Below are 13097 nucleotides of genomic sequence, written 5' to 3' on the forward strand. Positions count from 1 at the left end.
TCTTCTTTTAATGGAAGAGTGTAGCCAGAAGAGAGTCCACATTGAGCAAGGCTCATGCTGACAACCTTAAGCTTCTGAGATATAAGAACCACCCCCAAAAGAAAATGACATCATTCCATCTCACATGGTTTGTAGTGTGTTTGTTATGGCGTCATATAGGGATGGTTTTTTGTTTCAGTTGTTGTTTTCTGTCATCATCGTTGTCATTGCTGTTTTTATTTTTTTTTAACTTGTTTGTTTTTACTTGAGTTGAATTTGGGCAGGACTCCATGGGTATTCTCCCAAGCTCCTTCCTCCTCTTTAAAATCTGCAGCACAGGCTCTGAGAACTGTTCCAAAGTTTCTCCAAAGATGTTAAGAGGAATGCTTTGCTTGGGAGACATTGTGAGCCAGCGTAGGGCACACACAGAGGAATGCCTTTCGAATTGATTTGCTTCCTGGCAGAGCCAATCTTTGGTGGACATGACTCAGCAACTATGAAGATTAGTGAGGTAAACACATTTCCTTCTCTTTGGGGCTTTGGAATCCAGGTGATAGGAAAGTTTGGAGAAAAGTTGGGTTGGTGGCCAGAAATTGCAGTATTTATTGTGAGCAGAAAACCAGGGGAGATGTAAGTTTTAGTGTTTTTTTTTTTTTGTTGTTGTTGTTGTTTTATTTTTGTTTTTAATTTTTTCTTCTTTACCATGGCCTTAAGCGAGACTGTTCCTAAGGATTCAGAGTTTATGGCTCTTTTCACTTGTCTCTACATTAGTCCTTATTTAACTCTCTGAGTTTCAGTTCTTCACCTATGATGTGGTTGTGACAGGGGAACTTGACTCATTAGTTGTTGTAACTTGGGTAAAATTGCATGCAATGTTGCTTGTAAAGTGCTGAGTTATGCAGCCTGGCAAGTAACTTCTAATCCATGTTTGCCATTCCTAAACGTTTCTCTAATTATTGTTGTGTGAGCCTTGTAAGAAGCTAAAGGTCATCAGCGTTTACTACTGTGACAGGCATTGGTAAGCAATGGCGCATGCAGGATCTCAGGTGATGTACACATCAAATGCAGGGTGGGAATGAGGACCTCAGCTTTAGATATGAGGAAAGTATTCTCTGGAGTGTTAAATGGTTTCTAAAAGACTTGCAGTGGAAAATGGAAGGAATTAAACTTTAATCATATTCCCCCACATCAACAGTGCCTTTACCTGAATGCTACAGGGAAACAATGAGTAAGAGTCACCTGTGATAGGAGGAGGAATAGTCCATAGATCATCTTATGGCATGTTTTTGGATGTTTGTAAACATGCATGCTTTTAGACATGCTCACTGATGACAGCTGCTCCTTTCAGAGTATTTCACGGTCTCTTCAGTGATGCTTTAGTGGGTAGAATTAGTGTAAGGCAATAGACATTGGTCTATAAGATGCTCTATGAGATGAGAACAATAGAATTCTTCTATAAGATGAGTCTTGGGAATCTATTTTTCCATCTGCTGTACTTATGAGGCACTTTCAGTGCCCTGAAAGACATGGTAATTACCTATCAGTAAGCCAGTTTCTTCATCACCAATCTAAACCAGCCTTTCCAAACTTAAGAACTCACACTTTAGATGGACAGCATTGCTCAGTGGATGACAGTGCCTACCACCAAGCTCAACAACCTGGGTTTGTTATTTGGGACCTGTCTGATCTTGGGCAAGAACTGACTCCTACTAACTACACTTTAACCTCCACTTTGAGGAGGTTAACTAAAAAGTGGTACTGATTTTTTTTTTTTAAAAAGCACTAAAACATCAGTAATTCTGCTCACCTACATTTGGATTCCTCACTTACCTTCCTTTTACTATGACCTTGTTATTTCTCCTTTTTGAGCCTCAATGTTTTTTTATCTGTTGAGAAGGTAGAACATTGTTAGGTTATGATATGGTAATTGGGCCTACAAGGTATTTCCCAAATCAAATGCAGAGATTTTTGAGAAGAAAACCGAAACCTAGTGTGAATTACTAGCTAGATCTGGATTTGGACAGAGTGAATTTTTTTTGAATATTAGGCGTATTTTATTATATGCAAAAGTTGATTGGTAATGGTCATTTTTTCAATAATTATAAATTGCTTTCCTACTAATTTTAAAACTATGTGTGTTAATTTTATTTTTTATTAGATATATTTCTTTATTTACATTTCAAATGTTATTCCCTTTCCTGGTTTCCTGTCCATAAGTCCCCATCCCTCCCCCTCCCCCATATGGGTGTTTCCCCCATCCAACCCCCTTACCACTCCCAGATATTCCGCTACACTGGGGGTCCAACCTTGGCAGGACCAAGGGCTGTCCCTTCACTGGTGCCTCAACAAGGCTGTTCTCTGCTACATATGCAGTAGGAGCCTTAGGTCAGTCCGTGTATAGTCTTTGGATAGTGCTTTAGTCCCTGTTAGCTCTGGTTGGTTGGCATTGTTGTTCTTATGGGGTTGCAAGCCCTTTCAGCTCTCTCTATATTTCCTCTCATTCCCCTAAAGGGGGTTCTGTTCTTAGTTCAGTGGTTTACTGCTAGCATTGACCTCTGTATTGGACATGCTGTGGATGTGTCTCTCAGGAGCGATCTATATCCAGTCCCTTTCAGCATGCACATTTTAGCTCCATCAATCTTATCTAGTTTTGGTGGCTGGTGAATTTTTGCTTTACGGTTATTTTAAATTTACTTTAGATTTATTAAATTAAATATTGTATTACCTTTAATTGAAAAATGAATATTCATTTACTTTTTGACTCGATCTACCAAAGGAAGCTCTCTTTTTGTTGACTTTGCCTAGTAACAGAGTCAGAATTATCTCATAGTTGCTGTTTGTAATTACAGCTCCCGTCCTTGACAGGATGAAATCAATGAACAAACAAAACCCCTAACACAACAAGAAACAAACTACCATGAGAATTCTTAGTCTAGCAGGAAGAATGGTGATCCCCAAAAGATGTCCACAGCCCAGTCCTCAGAACCAATGTGCATATCAAGCATTAGGGTCATGGGGATCTCAGGTTGGAAGTGGAGATTTCTGATTTCTTTAACAACACAGTTGTATCACGTGATATTTTTCTGGAAGCTGTCTTATGAGAGGGTATGAGATGTTTTGCTGAAAACAGACACTTGAAAGGGCATGTGGTATTTAGAAAGGATGTAAATGGAACCCCTCAAACAGTAAGAGATGGCTCTTTGCATTGCAACAATGTGCAAATCTTCCTTGATCTTCCCTGGTCTTTGCTGGTCTTTGTAGAGAGAAATGTACCACAGAATGTCTCTGATATTCCAGCTGATTCCAGCCACTTTTGCTGACTTGTACCAATTTGGTGGAGCCTTCCAGTTTCTGCTGGATCATGTTACTGCTACTGATTTGTGTTTGGTGTTTGCTATTGAACTGGACTGCTAGTATTCCAACAGCAATGAATGGAATCACCCCAAAGAACTACTACTAACAGGTCCATAAACCCTTTTTCCTACCAACCTTTTATTTTCCCCTATCTCTGGATGATAGGCTAGAAGGGAGGTTGAAGCATTTAATAAACTTAAATAAAGTAGGTTTAGAAAAATCGAAGTCTATAGAGGTTACTAATGGAATTCTGACCTAAAGTCAACTATTATCAAGACAGAGATGGGCTGGGGATTTAGCTCAGTGGTAGAGCGCTTACCTAGGAAGCGCAAGGCCCTGGGTTCGGTCCCCAGCTCCGAAAAAAAAAAAAAAGAACCAAAAAAAAAAAAAAAGACAGAGAGAGTCTTAGCTTGTCAGTATGGACCTATATTATGATAAGGGGCCTTAAATAGGCAAGAGCTGGCAGAAGTCAGAGGATGAGAGATGTAAGTACCTGCATTACTGAATCTGCTGTTCCTGGACTTGTAGACAGAGGAAGAGGCCATGAGGCAGGAAGGGATAATAGCAGCCAGGGCACAGAGTTTCATAGGAACATCCAGAAGTGAAAAGATTGATTTTAGCTCCATCAAACTCATCTATATTGGACTTCTAACACAAAGCGCTGCACTATAACATTCTGGCTCTGTTTAAAGCCACTAATCTTGTGATAATTTGCCATTGAAGTGACTGTCTGGTTGGCATTTCCCAAGGAGGTAGAGTGTAGGGAATATCTAGAGGGCTTAAGCTGGGGGTTGTGGAGAGTGTAAAGGTGAGCACTGTGGCTCATGCGATCATAACAAAACACAGTGAAAGCAAGAACAGAGGCAAGCCATACTTTGTTTTTACTTTTCTTTCTAAAATAAATTTTAATTAATTAACTTACTTTACGTCCAGATTGCAGACCCCATCCCACTATCTCCCTTGCGCACACCCCCTCTTCATTCTTCCTTCCCTTCTCCTCTGAAAATGGGGAGGCTCTCCCTAGGTATCAGTCCATCCTGGCACATCAAGTGCTACAGGACTAAGCATATCCTCTCTCACTGATATCAGACAAGGTAACCCAGTTAGGGGAACAGGATCCATAGGCAGGCAACAAAGATGGAGCAGAGATGGACGGCATGGCTAACCAATGATTAGCCTAAGTTGAGACCTATCCCTTAGGGAAGAACCAATAACTGACCCTATTACTTATACTCTGTTATGCTTACAGAGAGTAACCTAGCATAACTGTCTTCTGAGAGGTTCCACCTAGAAGCCAATGGAAACAGATACAGAGACCCATAGCCAAACATTAACCAGAGCTTGGGGAATCTTGTGGAAGAACCAGGAAAGGACCAAGGGAGCCTAAGGAGATAGGGACTCCACAAGACAAATAGAGTCAACTAATCTGGACCCTTGGCGGCAATCCCAGGGACTGAACCACCAACAAAGAGCAAACATGGGCTAGACCTAGCCCTGCCCTGCACATATGAGCAGATGTACTGCTTGTTCTTTATGTGGGTCCCCCAACAACTGGAGAGGGGAGGACGCAGTTATCGCTGACTCTGTTGCAAGCCATAGTTTCTTAACCAAGATAAAGTGAACAGCTGCTCAGAGGAATCATTGTGGAAACTGCTTGGACTGTGTCCTACTAAGAACACAAGGCTCCGATGTGATCAAGTTTGAGATGAAGCGTTAGGAGGTTATTAAGGTTAAATGAGGTTATCAGGGTGAGTTCCTGACTGATGGGTCTGAAAGTAGAGATACGAGTAAGCTCACTTTCAGTGCTACAAGGAGATACTGGTTTAAGAAGGTCTAGATCTACAAAACAAGAGAAGGGCCCTCCCAGAAACTAACTCGGGCAGACCTAGATTGCATAACTGTAGGTTCCAGGAACTTGAGAAAATATTTTTTATTGGTTAAGCAACCTAGCCTATTATATTTTAGTACAGCAAACAAAGCTAACTAGCACAATGAGATAAAGCTTTGAAAAGTCTCTACCTTTGAGTACCACATTCCTGAGAGGTGTCCATAGCCTCTTTGGTGCTTTGACAAACTGTTAAAATTCCTGACCTGATGCATTTTGTAAGTCCTGTATGTTCCCCATTTCTAGGAATAGTCTGATTTTGTTTCTTGTTTTTATTTCTTTTCATTCCATACTTCATAATCTTAAGTGGTTGTGTATAAAACTTGTGTATATTGTCTTCCACTAGCACTCGATAGGAGCCAGTCTCACCACAAAAACAAATTAATTCTTTTTCCTAATCTGTCTCCCACTCAACAATTTGAGATGAACACAAAAGTGATTCTGTTTTCCTTCTTGCTCTACGGTGACTCTTCAGATCTCAAACTATTCTCTAGAGGCCGATGTACTAAAGGCTCTGTTTCTATTTCATGCCCTTGAGAAGTGGAAGAACCTTTCAGAACTGAGGCCTAGTGGGAAGAAGGTAATCGGTTCTATGTCCTCGAAGGAGATAGCAGGAACCAGGCCTTATTTTGCCTGTTTGTTACTGTCTAGCAACGAGATGTCCAGTTTTGTCCTTCAGTTGTTACGGGGCCTTATCATAGGCCCAAAGCAATAGGAACAGTTGATCACAGACTGAATCTCTAAAACCATGAGCCAAGATAAACCTACACTTCTTCAGGGGTCTAGGGTTCATTTACCCAGGGCGTTCTGTGCTGCTAAGTACTCCATTACTAAGCTGCATCCTGAGATCACCTGTGCTCATTATAAACTATCTCAGACATTTGTTAAAACAAGCAATCTGACTAACGTGCATCTTCATTATATTCGTGGTAGGCCTCAATTCCTGGTAGAAATTTGTAGAAATGTGTGTTGCAAGGAGTTAGTGAATGGATTGGACCTGAAGCAAAGTTTTCCTTTGCTTTAAGATAAATCCCAACTCCTCACATGACCTGACTCCTCTCCAACCTCTTTAATTCTACCTCTTTTTAATATTAGCCATAGGGGTGGTTGGTCTACATTTCTATCTCAGGAACTCTGTGCATTCTCTCCTCTCCACCAAAAACACTCCCTGCCCTCATTCTGACCATTCTTAAGCAGTGAGTAGTCACCCATCATTTTGATTGTGGCCAAAGGTTCCCCATGACAGGTATTTTTTGACCCTAGATTAGATCTCCTTCTCTGTCCTTTTTTTTCATGCTTCTAAATGCTTCCTTTGATGAGCTGTATGTGTAGCATCCCTGTGTGGTGACAGAATCACAGATGGACTTTCAGGTTAGGCACTAAGGTCATAGAGAACAGGGAATTTGTTTGCTTGTTTGTTTTGGTTAGGACTCAGCTCTAGACCGGAAGTCCCACACCGGCGGATCCCGGCCTGCAGCAGCTCTCTGCTCCCAAACCCCATGGGAGAGAGACCTCACCGCCTGGTCAGGTGGGCACTCCTGAGGCTGCAGAGCAGAGGAGACCACCAACACTGCCCACCCCTGCCTACATCCCTGGCCTAAGAGGAAACTGTATAAGGCCTCTGGGTTCCCGTAGAAGAGGGCCCAGGAGCGGCAGGACCCCTGCGTCTGAGACACCGCCGGAACCTGAAGGAAACAGACCGGATAAACAGTTCTCTGCACCCAAATCCCGTGGGAGGGAGAGCTAAACCTTCAGAGAGGTGACACGCCTGGGAAACCAGAAGAGACTGCACTCTGCACACACATCTCAGACGCCAGAGGAAAACACCAAACGCCATCTGGAACCCTAGTGCACAGAAGCTCCTGGAAAGGGCAGCGCATATCTTCCTGGTTGCTGCTGCTGCAGAGAGCTCATGGGCAGCACCTCGCGAGCAAACTTGAGCCTCGGGACCACAGGTAAGACCAACTTTTCTGCTGCAAGTTACCTGCCTGGTGAACTCAAGACACAGGCCCGCAGGAACAGCTGAAGACCTGTAGATAGGAAAAACTACATGCCCGAAAGCAGAACACTCTGTCCCCATAACTGGCTGAAAGAAAACAGGAAAACAGGTCTACAGCACTCCTGACACACAGGCTTATAGGATAGTCTAGCCACTGTCAGAAATAGCAGAACAAAGTAACACTAGAGATAATCTGATGGTGAGAGGCAAGCGCAGGAACCCAAGCAACAGAAACCAAGACTACATGGCATCATTGGAGCCCAATTCTCCCACCAAAATAAACATGGAATATCCAAACACACCAGAAAAGCAAGATCTAATTTCAAAATCATGTTTGATCATGATGCTGGAGGACTTCAAGAAAGACGTGAAGAACTCCCTTAGAGAACAAGTAGAAGCCTACAGAGAGGAATCGCAAAAATGCCTGAAAGAATTCCAGGAAAACATAAATAAACATGTAGAAACCCATAGAGAGGAGACAAAAAAATCCCTAAAAGAATTCCAGGAAACCACAATCAAACAGTTGAAGGAATTAAAAATGGAAATAGAAGCAATCAAGAAAGAACACATGGAAACAACCCTGGATATAGAAAATCAAAAGAAGAGACAAGGAGCTGTAGATACAAGCTTCATCAACAGAATACAAGAGATGGAAGAGAGAATCTCGGGAGCAGAAGATTCCATAGAAATCATTGACTCAACTGTCAAAGATAATGTAAAGCGGAAAAAGCTACTGGTCCAAAACATACAGGAAATCCAGGACTCAATGAGAAGATCAAACCTAAGGATAATAGGTATAGAAGAGAGTGAAGACTCCCAGCTCAAAGGACCAGTAAATATCTTCAACAAAATCATAGAAGAAAACTTCCCTAACCTAAAAAAAGAGATATCCATAGGTTTACAAGAAGCCTACAGAACTCCAAATAGATTGGACCAGAAAAGAAACACCTCCGGTCACATAATAGTCAAAACACCAAACGCACAAAATAAAGAAAGAATATTAAAAGCAGTAAGGGAAAAAGGTCAAGTAACATATAAAGGCAGACCTATCAGAATCACACCAGACTTTTTGCCAGAAACTATGAAGGCCAGAAGATCCTGGACAGATGTCATACAGACCCTAAGAGAACACAAATGCCAGCCCAGGTTACTGTATCCTGCAAAACTCTCAGTTAACATAGATGGAGAAACCAAGATATTCCATGACAAAACCAAATTTACACAATATCTTTCTACAAATCCAGCACTACAAAGGATAATAAAGGGTAAAGCCCAACATAAGGAGGCAAGCTATACCCTAGAAGAAGCAAGAAACTAATCATCTTGGCAACAAAACAAAGAGAATGAAAGCACACAAACATAACCTCACATCCAAATATGAATATAACAGGAAGCAATAATCACTATTCCTTAATATCTCTCAACATCAATGGCCTCAACTCCCCAATAAAAAGACATAGATTAACAAACTGGATACGCAACAAGGACCCTGCATTATGCTACCTACAGGAAACACACCTCAGAGACAAAGACAGACACTACCTCAGAGTGAAAGGCTGGAAAACAACTTTCCAAGCAAATGGTCAGAAGAAGCAGGTTGGAGTAGCCATTCTAATATCAAATAAAATCAATTTTCAATTAAAAGTCATCAAAAAAGGAAATAGAAGCAGTCATTAAAGGTCTCCCAACCAAAAAGAGCCCAGGTCCAGACGGGTTTAGTGCAGAATTCTATCAAACCTTCATAGAAGACCTCATACCAATATTATCCAAACTATTCCACAAAATTGAAACAGATGGAGCCCTACCGAATTCCTTCTACGAAGCCACAATTACTCTTATACCTAAACCACACAAAGACCCAACAAAGAAAGAGAACTTCAGACCAATTTCCCTTATGAATATCGACGCAAAAATACTCAATAAAATTCTGGCAAACCGAATCCAAGAGCACATCAAAACAATCATCCACCATGATCAAGTAGGCTTCATCCCAGGCATGCAGGGATGGTTTAATATACGGAAAACCATCAACGTGATCCATCATATAAACAAACTGAAAGAACAGAACCACATGATCATTTCATTAGATGCTGAGAAAGCATTTGACAAAATTCAACACCCCTTCATGATAAAAGTCCTGGAAAGAATAGGAATTCAAGGCCCATACCTAAACATAGTAAAAGCCATATACAGCAAACCAGTTGCTAACATTAAACTAAATGGAGAGAAACTTGAAGCAATCCCACTAAAATCAGGCACTAGACAAGGCTGCCCACTCTCTCCCTACTTATTCAATATAGTTCTTGAAGTTCTAGCCAGAGCAATCAGACAACCAAAGGAGGTCAAGGGGATACAGAACGGAAAAGAAGAAGTCAAACTATCACTATTTGCAGACGACATGATAGTATATTTAAGTGATCCCAAAAGTTCCACCAGAGAACTACTAAAGCTGATAAACAACTTCAGCAAAGTGGCTGGGTATAAAATTAACTCAAATAAATCAGTTGCCTTCCTCTATACAAAAGAGAAACAAGCCGAGAAAGAAATTAGGGAAACGACACCCTTCATAATAGACCCAAATAATATAAAGTACCTCGGTGTGACTTTAACCAAGCAAGTAAAAGATCTGTACAATAAGAACTTCAAGACACTGAGGAAAGAAATTGAAGAAGACCTCAGAAGATGGAAAGATCTCCCATGCTCATGGATTGGCAGGATTAATATAGTAAAAATGGCCATTTTACCAAAAGCAATCTACAGATTCAATGCAATCCCCATCAAAATAACAATCCAATTCTTCAAAGAGTTAGACAGAACAATTTGCAAATTCATCTGGAATAACAAAAAACCCAGGATAGCTAAAGCTATCCTCAACAATAAAAGGACTTCAGGGGGAATCACTATCCCTGAACTCAAGCAGTATTACAGAGCAATAGTGATAAAAACTGCATGGTATTGGTACAGAGACAGACAGATAGACCAATGGAATAGAATTGAAGACCCAGAAATGAACCCACACACCTATGGTCACTTGATTTTTGACAAAGGAGCCAAAACCATCCAATGGAAAAAAGATAGCATTTTCAGCAAATGGTGCTGGTTCAACTGGAGGGCAACATGTAGAAGAATGCAGATTGATCCATGCTTATCACCCTGTACAAAGCTTAAGTCCAAGTGGATCAAGGACCTCCACATCAAACCTGATACACTCCAACTAATAGAAGAAAAACTAGGGAAGCATCTGGAACACATGGGCACTGGAAAAAATTTCCTGAACAAAACACCAATGGCTTATGCTCTAAGATCAAGAATCGACAAATGGGATCTCATAAAACTGCAAAGCTTCTGTAAGGCAAAGGACACTGTGGTTTAGGACAAAACGGCAACCAACAGATTGGGAAAAGATCTTTACCAATCCTACAACAGATAGAGGCCTTATATCCAAAATATACAAAGAACTCAAGAAGTTAGACCGCAGGGAAACAAATAACCCTATTAAAAAATGGGGTTCAGAGCTAAACAAAGAATTCACAGCTGAGGAATGCCGAATGGCTGAGAAACACCTAAAGAAATGTTCAACATCTTTAGTCATAAGGGAAATGCAAATCAAAACAACCCTGAGATTTCACCTCACACCAGTGAGAATGGCTAAGATCAAAAACTCAGGTGACAGCAGATGCTGGCGAGGATGTGGAGAAAGAGGAACACTCCTCCATTGTTGGTGGGATTGCAGACTGGTAAAACCATTCTGGAAATCAGTCTGGAGGTTCCTCAGAAAATTGGACATTGAACTGCCTGAGGATCCAGCTATACCTCTCTTGGGCATATACCCAAAAGATGCCTCAACATATAAAAGAGACACGTGCTCCACTATGTTCATCGCAGCCTTATTTATAATAGCCAGAAGCTGGAAAGAACCCAGATGCCCTTCAACAGAGGAATGGATACAGAAAATGTGGTACATCTACACAATGGAATATTACACAGCTATCAAAAACAACGAGTTTATGAAATTCATAGGCAAATGGTTGGAACTGGAAAATATCATCCTGAGTGAGCTAACCCAATCACAGAAAGACATACATGGTATGCACTCATTGATAAGTGGCTATTAGCCCAAATGCTTGAATTACCCTAGATCCCTAGAACAAACGAAACTCAAGACGGATGATCAAAATGTGAATGCTTCACTCCTTCTTTAAATGAGGAAAAAGAATACCCTTGGCAGGGAAGGGAGAGGCAAAGATTAAAACAGAGACTGAAGGAACACCCATTCAGAGCCTGCCCCACATGTGGCCCATACATATACAGCCACCCAATTAGAGAAGATGGATGAAGCAAAGAAGTGCAGACCGACAGGATCCGGATGTAGATCGCTCCTTAGAGACACAGCCAGAATACAGCAAATACAGAGGCGAATGCCAGCAGCAAACCACTGAACTGAGAATAGGTCCCCTGTTGAAGGAATCAGAGAAAGAACTGGAAGAGCTTGAAGGGGCTCGAGACCCCAAAAGTACAACAATGCCAAGCAACCAGAGCTTCCAGGGACTAAGCCACTACCTAAAGACTATATATGGACTGACCCTGGACTCTGACCCCATAGGTAGCAATGAATATCCTAGTAAGAGCACCAGTGGAAGGGGAAGCCCTGGGTCCTGCTAAGACTGAACCCCCAGTGAACTAGACTGGTGGGGGGAGGGCGGCAATGGGGGGAAGGTTGGGAGGGGAGCACCCATAAGGAAGGGGAGGGGGGAGGGGGATGTTTGCCGGGAAACCGGCAAAGGGAATAACATTCGAAATGTATATAAGAAATACTCAAGTTAATAAAAAAAAAAAAAAAAGAAATGGAAAGGGAGACATAACTACAGATTCAGAGGAAATTCAAAAAATCATCAGATCTTACTATAAAAACCTATATTCAACAAAATTTGAAAATCTTCAGGAAATGGACAATTTCCTAGACAGATACCAGGTACCGAAGTTAAATCAGGAACAGATAAACCAGTTAAACAACCCCATAACTCCTAAGGAAATAGAAGCAGTCATTAAAGGTCTCCCAACCAAAAAGAGCCCAGGTCCAGACGGGTTTAGTGCAGAATTTTATCAGACCTTCATAGAAGACCTCATACCAATATTATCCAAACTATTCCACAAAATTGAAACAGATGGATCACTCCCGAATTCCTTCTACGAAGCCACAATTACTCTTATACCTAAACCACACAAAGACCCAACAAAGAAAGAGAACTTCAGACCAATTTCCCTTATGAATATCGACGCAAAAATACTCAATAAAATTCTGGCAAACCGAATCCAAGAGCACATCAAAACAATCATCCACCATGATCAAGTAGGCTTCATCCCAGGCATGCAGGGATGGTTTAATATACGGAAAACCATCAACGTGATCCATCATATAAACAAACTGAAAGAACAGAACCACATGATCATTTCATTAGATGCTGAGAAAGCATTTGACAAAATTCAACACCCCTTCATGATAAAAGTCCTGGAAAGAATAGGAATTCAAGGCCCATACCTAAACATAGTAAAAGCCATATACAGCAAACCAGTTGCTAACATTAAACTAAATGGAGAGAAACTTGAAGCAATCCCACTAAAATCAGGGACTAGACAAGGCTGCCCACTCTCTCCCTACTTATTCAATATAGTTCTTGAAGTTCTAGCCAGAGCAATCAGACAACCAAAGGAGGTCAAGGGGATACAGAACGGAAAAGAAGAAGTCAAACTATCACTATTTGCAGACGACATGATAGTATATTTAAGTGATCCCAAAAGTTCCACCAGAGAACTACTAAAGCTGATAAACAACTTCAGCAAAGTGGCTGGGTATAAAATTAACTCAAATAAATCAGTTGC

At 41.2% G+C, this 13097-nt stretch overlaps 1 long non-coding RNA gene across 1 annotated transcript in view; it reads left to right on the forward strand.

Moving 5' to 3' along the window:
• The first annotated feature begins 349 nt into the window (after nucleotides 1-349).
• Nucleotides 350-13097, forward strand: part of LOC134481851 (uncharacterized) — a 140384-nt gene continuing 127636 nt past the window's right edge. Inside the window, exon 1 of the long non-coding RNA XR_015637485.1 lies at nucleotides 350-490. This is a non-coding gene — a long non-coding RNA (uncharacterized LOC134481851). The remainder of the gene's footprint in view (nucleotides 491-13097) is intronic.

The sequence above is a fragment of the Rattus norvegicus genome, chromosome 14 (genome assembly GCF_021556685.1).
Source record: "Rattus norvegicus strain SHRSP/BbbUtx chromosome 14, alternate assembly SHRSP_T2T, whole genome shotgun sequence".
Taxonomy (NCBI): domain Eukaryota; kingdom Metazoa; phylum Chordata; class Mammalia; order Rodentia; family Muridae; genus Rattus; species Rattus norvegicus.